Below are 17,226 nucleotides of genomic sequence, written 5' to 3' on the forward strand. Positions count from 1 at the left end.
ATGTGGAACCTACATGCTATACAGAAGCTATTGGGAAGCATGTATGGGAGAGGGCAATGGATGTTGAGTGACACATGGGATTTGGTTACATTACCACAAGACAAAAATGTTATTGGTTGCAATTGGGTTTACAAAGTGAAATGCAAGTCAGATGGTTCCATTGAACTCCATAAAGTGAGATTGGTAGCTAAGGGTTATGCACAAACCTAAGGCTTGGACTATGATGAAACATTTAGTCGAGTTGCAAAGATGGGAACAGTCAGGACAGTCATTGCTATGGCTATAGCAAATGGTTGGAAAATGCATCAAATGGATGTGAAAATACATTTCTAAATGGTGATCTACAGGAAGAAGTTTATATGGCACAGCCAGAAGGATATGTACACCCAGGATATCCCACCACTCATGTATGCAAGATATCCCACTCATGTATGCAGATTATATGGTTGAAGCAAGCACCTCATGCTTGGAGTGATAAGATGAGCAGATATCTTATCTCCCTTGGATTTCAGGTTTCTACAGCAAATTCTTCACTCTATGTGAAGAAAACAGATCATGGGATTGTCTTACTTTTCATCTATGTGGATAACATGATTATCACAGGAGATCATGCTATAGATGTTATGCATGTCAAGAAGGCATTGAGTGGGCAGTTTGACATGAAAGACTATTTTCTTGGAATTGAAGTGATCAAAGACCATGCAGGTACATGGTTAGTGCAACACCAATATGCATTGGATATGTTGGCAAAATATGAAATGACAGGGTGTAAGCCAATGAGTATACCTTTGGAGCAGAATGTGAAGTTGCGGGCTGATTTTGGTGAAGAGTTGGATGATACATCTATGTATAGAAAGATGGTTGGCAGTCTCATTTACATGACTATCACATGCCTGGATCTCAGTTATGCTGTGGGACTAGTAACCCAATTTATGTAAAGCCCCAAAAAACCTCATTTGGATGTAGTGAGAAGCATTATGTGATATGTAAAGACCACTGCACATTATGGTCTTCTTTATGAGCATGGTAAAGGCTTGGATATACATGGCTACACAGATGCAGATTAGGCAGGTAGCTCGTATGACAGGAGGTCTACTAGTGGTTATGCCTTTACACTTGGAAGTGCTATGGTGAGTTGGAGTAGCAAGAAGAAACCTACTGTTGCTTTATCTAGTATAGAGGCTGAAACAGGGGTGCAACCATTGCTACATGTGAAGGAGTATGGTTAAAGAATCTCTTGGCTGATTTGGGTGAGCCTATTGATGGCAAGGTTGTCATTCATTGTGACAACATGAGAAGCATACAGTTGGCCAACATGAGCAGCATACAGTTGGCCAAGAATCCAGTTTTTCATGCGCGGACCAAACACATAGAGGTTCATTATCACTTTGTCAGAGAGAAAGTGTTGGATGATGGTACAGTGGATCTACAGTATGTGAAGACTGAAGAGCAGGTGGCTGACATCTTTAAAATGCCACTTCGTAGGAAAAAGTTTGAGTACTTCCGTACTATGTTGGGAGTACATGGGATGAGCTTGAGGGGGAGTGTTGAGAGCTTTGATAGCCCAATCTCATCTACATCTACATCTATGGCAGTACATCATGAGCTTGAGAGGGCTGTTGAGATTCAAGCTCGATGTCAGCGTGTGCCAGCTGTGCTATGTGCTAGCATGTTAGGTAGCAGCATGTGTGACATAAATGACCGCATCCAGCTGGTCATAGTGTGTGGACATTAGCTAGGGTTAGCTATGTGTGGACACAACACAATAATGTGTGTGTGTATTATGGATTATGGCTTTATGCATTGTGTGAGTAGGGAGATGGATTCCCTCTATGGTTAGGGTTTGCAATATACATTAGGGTTTGCTCCTGTGTGTGTGTCTCCTCTCCCTCTACCCATTTTTCATCACATTGAACGATTGGATGGATGTGGATGAATGAGATGATATGTGTATGAATGGATGTGTATGAATGAGACATGATGTGGATGTGATGTAATGTGGATAGAATGTATGTGATGAGATGGTGATGATGAGAATGAATGTGATGGATATGAATGAATGTGATGTGATGGATGTGAATGAATGAGATGTGATGTAAATTGGATCGATGTGAATGGATGATATGTGATGTGATGTAATGTGATGTGAAATGGAATAGATGTAAATGAATGAGATGTGAAACGGGATAGATGTAAATGAATGAGATGTGATGTGAATGGATGAGATGTGATGGGATGTGAATCGGGATAGATGTGATGTAATGTGATGTGAAACGGGATAGATGTAAATGAATGTGATGTGAAACGAAAATGAATGAGATGTGATGTGAATGGATGAGATGTGATGGGATGTGGATGTGATGTGGATCGGGGTAGATATGAATGGATGAGATGTGAATGAATGTGAGGTGATGAGATGTGGATATGGGTAGACGCGAGTAGATGAGATCTGATGAGGATAGAGGAAAGATGTGATGAGATGGAAAATAATGAGATTGGATGAGAATGGGAATACATATGAAATGGATGTGGATTGATGTGGAACAATATGGAAAGACGAGAGTTTGTTATAGAAACTGTATTTATGATCTATTTTTTTAATGATTATTTTATGTCAATAATGCTGGGGAAGCATTTTGACCGTCTTGTAAATGAGGTCGTGTGGAGACCTATCTATTAAATTTGCAACAACTGACAGAGAGTCAACGGAGGACATCTCACGTAGTAAGGTTGGTCGAGGTCTTGACCAGCCTCGATTCGATTTAAATGGTGAGCTTCTGGTACGATGGATGAGGGACCAAGGAAGCGGCCTATGAGTGAAGCGCTAGGTGACCTATGAAGGATCCTAGAGGGTGCTAACCATACAGTGCTCGGGCGGGCTCGGGGTCACCGAAGATACCCACACGTGCATCAAGAAAGATATTAAAACAAGGAGTAAGAGTTGTTTTCTGAAACTGGGCATGGATCTATTTGATAGACCTTGCTGGTCCTCAACGGATGAGTCCATGGCTGTTTTATATGGATCTGTTGGTTGATCTTGCTGATCTTCAACGGAGATTCTATTAAGAGACTAAGGTTATGTAAAAGGGTAGGAGAAGGGTGTGTGTGTGAAGGGACTTAATGTCCACACCACATGAGGCATTCATAAGTCTTATTCATCAAAACGTCATCAAGCTTCCTCATCATCTTCAAGTTCACAAAGCTCTTCAAAGTGTGCTTATGAGAACTAATAATGTTGATTAACACAAATGAGGCTTCTAATCCAGCAAAGGAGAGTTATTCCAAAGTGTTTTTAAACACTAAGAGTGTTATTAAACACTAATGGTGAATCTAATCACCAATACAAGTGTCATTAGATGCTAGAAATGTGCTCTTAAGCACTAATCGTGTTTTTAATCACCAAACAAAGTGTTACTTAACACTAATGTGGTCTTAACCATCAAAGGAGGAGGTCTTTAACACTAAGGAGGCTCTTCTTCATCAATATTGGAGGTCGGGCACACACCATAGGTGCCACATTATAAGTCTTCCAACGACCCGCTTCAATGCTTAACTTGGCAAGCTTTCAAGGAGAAATGGTGCAACCATAAGTCATTGTCTTCATCCCATAAGCCAAAGGATTGAAGTTTCCTGGTTTTTTCATCAACAAACTTAGTTTTTGAGTGGTTTAAAGGTTGGCACATGTACACTAAGTGCTCATCTTTAATGGTTTTGTGTATCACCCTTGAGGCTCTTGTTTGTAAGAGGCGTAGGCATGTCATAAGCCATATGCTCTCATTTTCCAAGCCCAAGGCATATTATTCCACTGCATATACAACATTTTCATCTTCTAAGATGAGTTTTAAGGTTGTGCATAGCAACACTAAGTGCTCTACCTTGTTGCTTGTCATGTTTTTAAGCATCTATTGGCATTGTCTTTGTAAGAGGCATAGGCAACATTATGAGCCATGCCCTCACCTTCTTGAGCCAAGAATGATGTACCTTATTGGTTTGAGCATTTACCTCAACCACTTACTCACTTTCATTAAGCTTATATCTTCAAACCCTAATGGGTATCAACATGCACAAAAGCTTTTGTTGTAATTATGGAGTAGACACTGCACTTGACCAATCTATAAGGTAAGTGGTAAGACCCTCCCTTTCCCTTTCCCATATAAATCTACCTCATAACCATTACTCTAAGAAGGGAGGCCCTCATTGCCCATGGAGGAGGTATGGTATTCAAGGAAACATCAAGCATGTTGAAGGAACATCTATGTGCAAACCACTTAAGCAAGGGTGGCAGCCTTGTTTTTTATCATTGTGTGAGAATGGTCAAGGTGAAAAGCATGTGGAAACAATGGCATGTATGTCCAAAACATGTCAACTACAAGAAGTCAAGAAAGCACAAAGAGTGGGGTGCACCATCATTAAGGTGTACATCTTCATCGACATCAAATAAAGACTTAGATGGCATCATTGTATTAGCCTCTAAGGCTCTAGGAACATAGTTGTAAGTCCTAGATAACAACACCACCTATATTCCTAACCTTGTACGCCTAATGTTATAAAGGCATCCTATGTCCAATACCACCTATTCCAATTTCTTTCATAGTTGGTATTGGGGGGTATTAAGAGACTAAGGTTTTGTGTATCACCCTTGAGGCTCTTGTTTGTAAGAGGCATAGGCATGTCATAAGCCATATGCTCTCATTTCCCAATCCCAAGGCATGTTATTCCGCTGCATATACAACATTTTGATCTTCTAAGATGAGTTGTAAGGTTGTGCATAGCATCACTAAGTGCTCTACCTTGTTGTTTGTCATGTTTTTAAGCATCTATTGGCATTGTCTTTGTAAGAGGCATAGGTAACATTATGAGCCATGCCCTCACCTTCTTGAGCCAAGAATGATGTACCTTATTGGTTTGAGCATTTACCTCAACCACTTACTCACTTTCATTAGGCTTGTACCTTCAAACCCTAATGGGTATCATCATGCACAAAAGCTTTTGTTGTAATTGTGGAGTAGACACTGCCCTTGACCAATCTATAAGGCAAGTGGTAAGACGGGATTGGATGGGGTTAGGCTGGATTGATGGATCCCTAAAATGAGACTCAATTCTGTTATGGTACGATAGATGAAGTAAATCCCAAATAAAAATTGTTCTATGGAAAAGAATCAACGGCTGTGCCTCTCAAGGAGGAAAAAAGTATTGGTCTCTATGATCCAAGTGCAAGTCTTTTCCTTGATCGGACTATGGGACTTATGGATTTGGTCAGATCAGTTCAGTTAGTTAACGCTCTTGACTAGGTTAGAGTAAAAATATCCTGGAGGAATCGCCTGTGCTTTTCAGGCGAGGGAAGTTTTTCTAGGTTCGGTTTTGGAAGAACCGAGGGATTAGTCTCTTGTCCGGGCGAGGCCCCAAGTGAGGGACCCTACCTCGCGCAAGAAGTGCTACTTCCGTTTCTAGCACCCCAGAATTTGTTGCGCGAAGGGGACAGGGATCTTTCAGTTTTAGTGTGGATTCCCTAAGGGAATGCCAAGTTTCATATGAAATCAAATTGTAACTATCCCTTGTATCAACAACAAGAGCTAATTTTTGGACAAAGCTTATCGGGGTGGTCATTCCTAACCACAACCGAGCTAGCTTTGCCTTCTAATCTTCTTCTTCTAAGTCGACCACTTGGGCCATGTTGACCATGATATGCTTTTTCCTAAGCTTGGTTTGCCTTCCTTTGGACTCTTCTTGCGTAGTCTTTTTCATATCCTCATGGTCCTTCCTTTGTTATTTTTTATCATGGATGGCTTTTAAGGTGGCCTCTATGAGAGGTCCATAATAGGAGTCCCTCCCTTTCCCTTTCCCATATAAATCTACCTCATAACCATTACTCTAAGAAGGAAGGTCCTCATTGTCCATGGAGGAGGTATGGTATTCAAGGAAGCATCACGCATGTTGAAGGAACATCTATGTGCAAACCACTTAAGCAAAGGAGGCAGCCTTGTTTTTTATCATTGTGTGAGAATGGTCAAGGTGAAAAGCATGTGGAAACAATGGCATGTATGTCCAAAGCATGTCAACTACAAAAAGTCAAGCAAGCACAAAGAGTGGGGTGCACCATCATTAAGGTGTACATCTTCATCGACATCAAATAAAGACTTAGATGGCATCATTGTATTAGCCTCTAAGGCTCTAGGAACATAGTTGTAAGTCCTAGATAATAACACCACCTATATTCCTAACCTTGTACGCCTAATGTTATAAAGGCATCCTATGTCCAATACCACCTATTCCAATTTCTTTCACAGTTGGTATTGAGGGGGGGTATTAAGAGACTAAGGTTATGTAAAAGGGTAGGAGAAGGGTGTGTGTATGAAGGGACTTAAGGTCCACTAGCTCACCTATTTAAAGGTGGAGCTAGAAGGCTTTTATGTATAGAGCAAGAAGCCTAGTTGTATTTGAGCAACTTAATAAGCAAGATATTTTCTTATATTTTGTGAGTCCCTCTCCTCCACATACTTGATCTAGCATGAGCACCATGAATTCTAACAGATTCCATCTTGATTTTTATAAGTGAATATATTGCCGGATACTATGAGCTAGGAACTATTGAAAAGGCCCCTGAGTGGACAGGTGGTGAGCGTTCTGGTTACCAATGATGCCATAGGTACACCGATGAAGGAATGGGTGGGAATTAGGATTTAACCGGATATTCTGGAGAATTATGATCAGTGACACTATGATTTCATTATATGATTATTAGACAGCTGAATCTGTGAAAAAGGTAATTTCATATTGGGTGTGTAAGTGGTGTGACTATTTTAAGTTTGCATGAATATCTGGCTAGGGAGCCTGGGAACTCTTTTCCCTGGTACTCGGGACAAAACCTAACCAAGTTCTTAAATGGATCCCATCACTACAATGGTTAGGCGAGGTTGGCTAACCATTGAAGTAACAACCATCTCAACACCATCAAGTGTTTCAATGCGCACAATGCCTTGTGGTGTTATCTCAGAGACTAGGAAAGAACCTAAGCCTCTGAGCTTATGTGTTTTGGTACTAAATAGGTCTCCCTCATTCATTTGTTTAGTCTTGAGCTGGTCCTCAAACCATTGTTTGTGTGGCTTAACTTCTCTACAATCATCTTATAGACTGCAAAAAGATGTGTTTCGTTGTGATTTTCAAGCTCTAATAGACAACAACTCATAGCGTTTTCAATAAGTTTTTTGTGCACACCGACACATAGACTAGGTACTCCATGGGCATGACTGCTTCAGTACTGTGGGTTAAACTAAAAGGGGTAGCATTGGTTGCTACCTTTTATGAAGTTAGATAAGCCCAAAGTGTAGTCAACAACTTCTGTTCCCAATCATTGCCTCCACGATTTTGGTAAGAATGGCACACAGGGTTTTGTTTGTGCTTTCAACTTGGCCACTCACTTGTGGGTAATATGGGAAGGACTTCCTGTGGGTGACAAGGAACTCTTGCAAGAGGAATTTAGTTACCTCATTAATGAAATTTGTCACATTGTTGCTGACAAACTCAAGAGGGAAACTAAAATGTGTTCATAGAGGAATTTAGTCGTTGATCAAGCATCATCCTTGCGGGTTATACAAGCTTCTACCCACTTGGTGCAATAATCCGTGGGGGGCAGCAATTATATATTAGGCTTGAGTGTATTTGGCTGATGGGTCCTAGAAGTCTATGCCCCATTTCTCGTATGGTTAAAAAGACATGCTGGGGTTCAGGGGCATGTGATCCTCCTTGATACAAGGAATCGGTACACGCTAGCATTCATCACATTGTTTAACATACTCAACAGTATTAACCATTAGAGTGGGCCACCATAACCTAGCTATGAGAACCTTGTAAGTAGTGATATCTGCTGCAAAGTGTCCCCCAACACAAGAAAAGTGAGCCTGTTCAAGGAGGAAGACATACTCGTCTTCCCAAACACAACGTCTTAGGATTTTGTCTTTGCCCTGTTTGTAAAGTTGGCCCGTCGATAAGCTAGTAAGGGGCTGATTTTTTAATTAAATGATGGGTGTGGTCCTTGTTAAGGAGAGGATCAACCGTTAAGCCATTGTCTAAGAAGTGAGCCCCTTCTTTGCCCCATTCAAGAATCAAGAAAAGTTAGAATAGGGCAGCATCTAGTAAATCGTTGTCTACTCCCACTAGCTCTTCACCATTGGGGATCCTTGACATGTGGTCTGCCAAGAACATGCTGAGAGCCTTTCCTTAGCGTAACGGTAAAGTTGAAATCAAGCAGCCACCTGGTGATTCTTCCTATCATACAGGGCTTATTTTACAAGGTACAGAAGGTCTTGATGATCTACGAAGAAAACGAACTCGATCGCTAAAAGATAGTAACAAAACTACTTAACTGCATAAACCATCGCTAATCCCTCCCTCTCGGTGGTGGTGTAATTCCTCTTAGCTTCATTAAGTTGGTGGCAGATGGCAAAACTGATGGGGAAGTGCATCTTGTGTTCCCCTGGTTGAGCCAGCACACATCCTATAGAAAATGCTAAGGCATCAATGTGAACATGGAAGATGAGATCCCAGTTGGGGGATCTGAGGATTGGAGCACCAAGGCTTTTTGAGTGTGGTATAAGCCTGTTGGCATTCTTCAAACCACTAGAAAATAATAACAAGTCCATAAAGGGGTCGAGCAATATCAGCATACATAAAAATGTATCGCCTGTGAGACCCCCACCCCCTCCGCAATGCCTCCTCTGAGGGCGCTAGCAGCAGAAGTAGTGTTAGCCTCTCGCGTGGGGCAGGGATCCACACTCAAGGCCTCGCCCACAGATGTCCAAACAAGAGACTAGCCCAGCGGCTCCTCCGAAACCAAACCCGAAAAAACTTCCCTCGCACAGAAGACGTGCAATTCCGCCAAGAAAATTATTTAACGGGAGAATTGATCTAACAAGTCAAAGTCTTAACTATCCAAATTGATCCGACCGAACCCAAAAGTCACATGGTCAGATCAAAGAAGAGACTTGCACTTGGTCCATAGAATCATCGCGTTTTTCCTTCTCTTTAACGAGGCACAGCCCCCGCTGATTCCCTCCCATAGAACAAGGGTCTTCCTGGGACTTAATCTAACTAACATAACTTAATCGTAACTATTTGTATCGCAAAGGAATCCCCCAATCCAGCCTAACCCCAACCGGCTCATGGAACCAACTGCCCAACCACTGTATTGGTGGGATTCCTTTATAAAAATTTTAGTTATGTTTTGCCCAGGTACTGAGAAAAAGAGTTCCCAGGCCCCCTAGCCAGTGCTTCAAGCAAAATTTAAGGTAGACATACCACTTACACACCCAATATGAAATTGCCATTATAACAGATTCGGCTGTCTTTAAAACAATCTTTCCATGAAATCATAGTATTACTGATCATAATCCTCCAAAACATTGAGTCCATTGTTTACAAAATATATCATGTGGACTCTCCGACCAGCTGGTCAACTAACAAGATCCAATATCAAATTTTATTTCACAAAAGTAATTCTTTTCAGTTCATTGGTATCTTCCTCGACACATATGGATGTCCTAGCAACTGCGAGCCCATGCATCACCTGGTCAGAACCCTCTAGGATCCTACTTAGGTGTCCTAACACTTCACTCAGGGACCACTTCGTCGGTCCTCGCCCATTGTACCGAAAGCGCACCATTTTAACCATACCAAGGCTAGTCAAGACCTCCACAGGTTTTGCCATGAGAGCGACGTCCCTTGATGACTCCCCGCCAGCTATTGCAACAAGTCTCTCCTTAGTTAATCACATACCAAATGCTTCCTCCAGCATTCTGGCGTAAAACAGTCCTTTTAAAAGAAAACAGAGGTTCTATGCAAGTAGAATTCCCGGTTCGAGATTGGTTCCACAAAACCCTTTTTCCTTAATCGAGATTTTCTGAATGAGAATCGATGATCCATCATCAAGGTAATCTACCCATCATTTGATTGAATTTCCAACTAGATTCTTGGTGATTTCAACTAAGGGAAAACTATGCTAATTATCAACGGTAGTCTATTCTTTATGTCAAGAATTCGAATTAGTCATCACCAGGTTTTTGCTTGATTCAGATTCGAGAGATGGGCAAGTAGTTTATTGGCCGCCCCTCTCGCAGTCTTGGTTTAACCAAAATTATTCGATTTACTTCTAACTTTGATTTCTAAGGATTTTCTTCAAATAAAAATCTACTAAACTTCTAACTGTAAGAAAAAATTCAACTTTATGAATTTCATTCCTTCCTAATCATAATAGATTAAGAAATGGTTCTATATGAGAATATTGGATTTTTATAAAAATACTCTTCTTTAATTAATCTAATTTTTATAAATATCAATTTGGTGATTTATCCACCTAAAATATCTAAGAATATTCTTTCTACCAATTTAACTATCAACCCTAAGTTTCTAGGTGGAATTATGGTGAAAATTCCTCTTTTGTCCACCAAAATTTAATTTAAACTCTTCTCTACTTAAAATACCATAAAAATTCTTCTTTTAATTAAATACAAATATCTATTTTTTTGAATATGCTTAAAATTCCTCTTTTTATATTTAAATGATTGAATTCCAAATGTCATTGGAATTTCTCTTTTATCATAAAATAAATTTATCTAGAATTTCTCTTTTTTAAATTAAAGAAAAATATCCATTATTTCAAATATACCAAAAAATTTCTCTTTTTGTATTTAAATGATTTAATTTCAAATGTCATGGGAATTCCTCTTTTATCATAAAATAAATTTATCTAAAATTTCTCTTTTTTAAATTAAAAAAATATCTATTATTTTAAATATGTCAAAAATTTCTCTTTTTGTATTTAAATGATTTAATTTCAAATGTCATGGGAATTCCTCTTTTATCATAAAATAAATTTATCTAAAATTCTTCTTTTTTAAATTAAATATTTATGCATAAATACTAAAATTTATTTCACATGAATATGATGAAAATCATTCTTTTTGCATAAGATGTCCAATCCTAGAATATGGTAGAAAGTCCTCTTTTAGCATTATGCATAAAAATAAGATATGTATTATTTTCTAAATTTTTTGCCATAGCTTTGCTGCTATTATTGATAATTTTTAATTTTTTTTAAAAAGAATAAAACATTGTAATGCAAATATAATAGAAGATATATTCTTAAACTTAAATCTAAACTATGAATTGAAATCGTAATTTTAACCAAAATCATAAACTTAATTATGATTATTCTAGATTAAGCTATTTCCATTATTCTTCTTTTTTCAAATTGATAGGATTATCTCTTTCCCATTTAGAATCAATTAAAGTTGTTTTTAACTACTTATAAATAATCTAAAAGAATTAACCATTATTTTGTTAACATAAAAGCATAAAAATACCATTTTCTTATTCTCTAGCTTAACAAGCTTAGAGTTTGATTTTGAATTAAGAATTTATCAATGAGAAGCATTCTTTTGCTAAAGAATTAGCCATAGGAATGACTATTCTTTTTGGAGAGAGAGATATACATAAGAAAGCATTCTAAATAAGCACAAAGATTGACTTTTTCTTGATTATACATTAAAATTCTTAGGGAACGCTTGATTTGAATTTAAAACAACCAATTAGAAAACGTCTCAAGCTTGAGAGGGGTTAAGAAGAGGTCATTTGAGAATATTAACAAAAAAACCATAAAATTCATTCTTACCTCAAGGATTAGCTTGCTTCTTTTTCTAGAAGTGAAGCCCCCAACTAATCAATTGGTTTAGCAAGTGGAGAAGAGAGCTCCAAGAGTTGTTGAAGAGAGAGAGAAGCTCCAAGCTCCCCAAAAGTAGAGGATTTTTAAGGGATAATAGAAAATATGATTATTTTAATGTAATACTCGCATGGTATGGCTCACAGATGAGAATACAAAAGAATGTGTGTTGAGGCCACTAACTGAGTCCAACTGGGTTCTATTTATAAGTGATGGAGGCCACTAACTGAGTCCAACTGGGTTCTAGAATTTTTCCACTTCAGTTTGACTGAATTTGGACAAGATTTGGACCAGTTTGGCTCCCCTTTTGATCCAGTTTGATCTAGGAGAGAGGAGAGATAAAAATATCACAATTGTTTTGAATTAATAAACCCTGCCACACATGTGAAGGAGGAGCCTACCTCAAAGGTCCCCCTTCCTTACCAAGGTGTCAAAAATTCATCATTTCTCCAAAATATCTCATTTTTTTAGTAATATCTCTTAATTTTTAACTAATAAACCTTGTACTTAGTCAACTCTTCATCTTATGTGAGCATTTACTCATTTTTGGGTATTTTCTTTTATTCATTGGATTTATCTCATCCCAATACTTGGATTAATCCTATTGGCACATAGGAACCACATAGGAACCTTAATTGGACCATAATCCAGAAATTTCTGAAAATCTAGACCCTTAGGCTAAGGTCCCTTATATCATTTTTAATTGATTCCTAATGCACATTGGAGAATTTATTTTGAGCTTCTATTTTAGGAAAATATATTTTAGATATTAGAAAAAAATTTATATCTAAAAATATCTCAATATTGCATTATCTCTAGAATTTTTCTTCTCTCTAGGCTTCCGACCTTGCTACGCGAGACGTCCTCCATTGAATCCGTCAGCAGTTGCAACTTTATCAATTAGGTCTCCACGACCTTAATCACAAGACGGTCAAAATGCTTCCCCAACATTCTTGACATAAAACAGTCATTTACAAACAAGTCATAAATACAGTTTCTATAATGAACTCATGTCTTTCCAGATTGTTCCACATCAATCAATATTACTTAATCCAATTTCAAATCATATGTGTATCCATTCTTGACCAAATACATCATTTTCCATCCCATCACATCGGATTCATTCACTTTATATAACATCCATTCCTATCTTTCTTAATTTACATTACATCCATTTCTCATTACATCTCATTCGTTCACATCTTATATTATTCATTCACATTCTGATTCACATGACATCTCATCTCATCTATTCGCTCATATCGACTTCATATCCATTCACATACATTTTTACATTTATTATTCCACATACACATCCACATTCGTACATCCACATTCACATCTACATCCATACATCCATTTTCACATCCACATTCATACATCCACATCCACATCTACATTCACATCTACATCCATACATCCATTTTCACATCCACATTCATACATCCACATCGATACATCCATTTTCATATCCATATTCATACATCCACCTCCACATCCATACATCCACATCCACATCTACATCCATACATCCATTTTCACATCTACATCCACATTCATATCTACATTCATACATACACATCTAAATCCACATCCATACATCCACATCTATATTCATACATCCACATTCACATCCACATTCACACATCCATATCCACATCCACATTCATACATCCACATCGCTATTCACATTCATACATCTACATCCACATCCACATCCATACATCCATTTTCACATCCACATTCATACATCCACATCGATACATCCATTTTCACATCCATATTCATACATCCACCTCCACATCCATACATCCACATCCACATCTACATCCATACATCCATTTTCACATCTACATCCACATTCTTACATCTACATTCATACATACACATCTATATCCATCCATACTATATTCATACATCCACATCCACATCCACAATCATACATCCACATCCACATCCACATCTACATCCATACATCTATTTTCACATCTACATCCACATTCATATATCCACATTGACATCTACATCCACATCCATATCCACATTCACATCTACATCATCCACACATCCACATCCATACATCTATACATACATTCACATCCGCGTTCACATTCATACATCCACATCCATACATCCACATTCACATCTACATCCATACATCCACATCCATACATCTATATTATACATTCACATCCGTGTTCACATTCATACATCCACATCCATACATCCATATCCACATTTACACATCCACATTCACATTCACATTCACATACATCCACATTCTTACATCCATATCCACATCCATATCCTTATCCACAATCCATATCTACATTCATATATCTACATTCATACATCCACTTCCATACATACACATCCATATTCATACATTCATATCCGCATTCACATCCATACATCCACATCCACATCTACACCCATACATCCATTTTCACATCTACATCCACATTCACATCTACATCCATACATCCACATCCATATCCATACATCTATATCATACATTCACATCTATGTTCACATTCATACATCCACATCCATACATCCATTTCTACATTCCCATTCATATAACCACATACGCCTTCACATCTATTCTTTTACATCACATCCATTCTTGCTGTATCACAACCCATATACATCTTATCCTATTAGATACACTTCTTTCCTTATCCCATACACATCTTATCACATCCTAACTCATCTTATCACATCTTAACTCATCCCATATGCATCTTATCACATCCTATCACATCTCATACACCTCTTATCACATCCTATCATATCTCATACGCATCTTATCACATCCTAGCACATCTCATACGCATCTTATCACATCCTATTACTTCTCATACACATCTTATCACATCCTAGCACATCTTATACACATCCTATCACTTCCCATATGCATCTTATTAGGCATAAAGACAACTTTAGTAGTAGGAATAACACTTTTATAATAATCATTTTATGCATTTTACTATGCATAAATTCTAATTTAATAAGAATAATACTTTCAAAATAAAAATAAATTTTTTATACATCTTTCTATGCATAAATTTTCATCTTAATGAAATTAACACTTTTAGAATAAATATTTTATGCATCTATCTATGCATAAAATCAAAATTGATAAGAATAACTCTTTTGAATTAAAAATAAAATTCTTTATGCATCTTTCTATGCATAAAATCAAAATTGATAAGAATAACTCTTTTGAATTAAAAATAAAATTCTTTATGCATCTTTCTATGTATAAAATCAAAATTGATGAGAATAACACTTTTGGGTTAAAATAATTTCTTTATGCATCTTTCCATGCATAAATCCAATTTAGTAGGAATTACACTTTTAGAATAAAAGAATTTCTCTTATGCATCTAATTTGTGCATAAAATCCAATTATGATAAAAATCTCACTTTTAATATAAAAAAATATCACACTTTTATAAATAAATATTTCTAGTATACATTTTTCTATGTCTAGAATGAAAATAACTCTTTAAGAATACTCATACGATGGGGATTACTCTTTTTAACATAAAATTTAATTACTAGAAATCCTCTTTTTCTTAATTCATCAATTATGCATAACATAAAAATTAATTTCTCCATGATTACAATGAAATTCTTTCAATTAATCTAGGATGATAATTCCTAGAATATGGTAGGAAGTCCTCTTTTCATGCTCTGAATGAAATTATTTTATGTGTAATTTTTATAAAAATTTTGCCATAGCTCCGCTGCTATGATTGATAAATCTTAATTATTTTAAAGGATAAAGCTTATCATTAAGCGAATGATTAGAATGATCCCTAATTGGATCATTAACCCATAATGGTTTGAATCATCAATATTCATGGAATACATAAACTAAAAGCATAGAAAAAAGCTATTAATTTGTCCTCAAGCATAGATTAATCTTGGATTAAGAAAAAGCTTTATAAAAAGCTTCATTTGGATTGAGAATAGGTCATGAGAATGACCATTCTTTGAGTGAGAGAGAGAAATTACATAAAAATCATTAAAATTAAGCATAAATAGAAATTTATGTAATTCTTTACTACCATTCACCAATTAACTTCAATAGCATTCAAAAACCATTTCAATTAAGCTTCTCAAGCTTGAGAGGGGTTGAGAAGAGAGAAATATTGAGAATTTATAGAAAAGATCAAAATTCACCATTTACCTTACAAATTGCTTGATTCTTTATTCACGGTAGAGGCTCCCAACCAATCAATTGGTTTGGTGTGCTGATGGAGTCACCAATGGCGATTGAAGAAAGAGGGAAGCTCCAATTTCTTCAATTTGGAGAGAATTTTAGAGAATAGTAAAAATTAGCATTATTTCAACATAATTTTGGCATAGTATAATTCTCCTATTTTTTTTACAGACACTCAGGTTCTATCTATAGGAGAGGGAGGCTCTTACCAAGATCAACTGATTTCTAGAATTTTTCAGATTTCAGTTTGGTTGAATTTGGACTAGATTTGGACCTAGTTTGGTTCCTTTTTTATTCGGTTTGATCCAAGAGAGAGGAGAGATAAAAATATCACATTATTTTTGAGTTTAAAACTCATTCAAGCATGTGAAGTATGCACCTCCTTGAAGGGACTCCCCTTCCTTACATATGTGTCAAAATGGAATGATTATACCCAAAATATCTCATTTTTTTAGTAATACTCATAGTTTTTCACTAATAACCCTTGTACATAGTCAACTCTTCATCTTATGTGAGCATTTACTCATTTTTGGGTAATTTCTTTTACAAATTAGATTTATCTCCTCCCCACACATGGATTGATCTTATTGACCCATAGGAACCTTAATTTAAAATTTCGAAAAAATCTTGACCCTCAGGATAATGCCTCTTGAGCAGATTATACTTGATTTCTAATGCATCTTATGGAAATCTTTTTGAACTTCTATTTCAGGGGAACTTATATTAATGGGATGAGAAATTTTTCTATCCAAAAATATTCAAAATCTAAATAATCTCTCTCTAGAATATTTTCTCTCTCTAGACCAAAACAGGTAAAAACAAGATCTTTGATATTTCTGAAGAGGGATTTGACTATAGGGGAAGATACTGGACATCCTGAGAGGCTAGGGAGGAATCTTACATCAACGAGATGCGATATAACTTGCATCATTCTAGTACCTTGCGCAAACATGCTAGGTTCTCCTTCCAAGAGGAATTGACACAAAGGTCATCCATGAAGACTTCAAGGAACTTCCAAGGATTTCATTGTAAGCCATACACGTGAGGCTTTGGAAGGTTTTGGGGGCATTGCATATGTACCCCACTCAATGGCAAAGGCCATTTTGTGCTGGTCCTTGGGATCAATCAACACCTGGTTGTATCCTGAAAATCTATCTCGCGAAAGCTATAAGCTTCCTTTCCCACTACTCTTTCTAACACATGTTCGGTGAATGGTAGGGGATAGTAGCCCCTAATGGTGGCGGCATTAACCTTTTTGAGATCAACATACACTACTCTCACGT

Source organism: Cibotium barometz, chromosome 6 (genome assembly GCF_041138505.1).
Source record: "Cibotium barometz isolate CiBa-2024 chromosome 6, ASM4113850v1, whole genome shotgun sequence".
In the NCBI taxonomy this organism is placed as follows: Eukaryota; Viridiplantae; Streptophyta; class Polypodiopsida; order Cyatheales; family Cibotiaceae; genus Cibotium; species Cibotium barometz.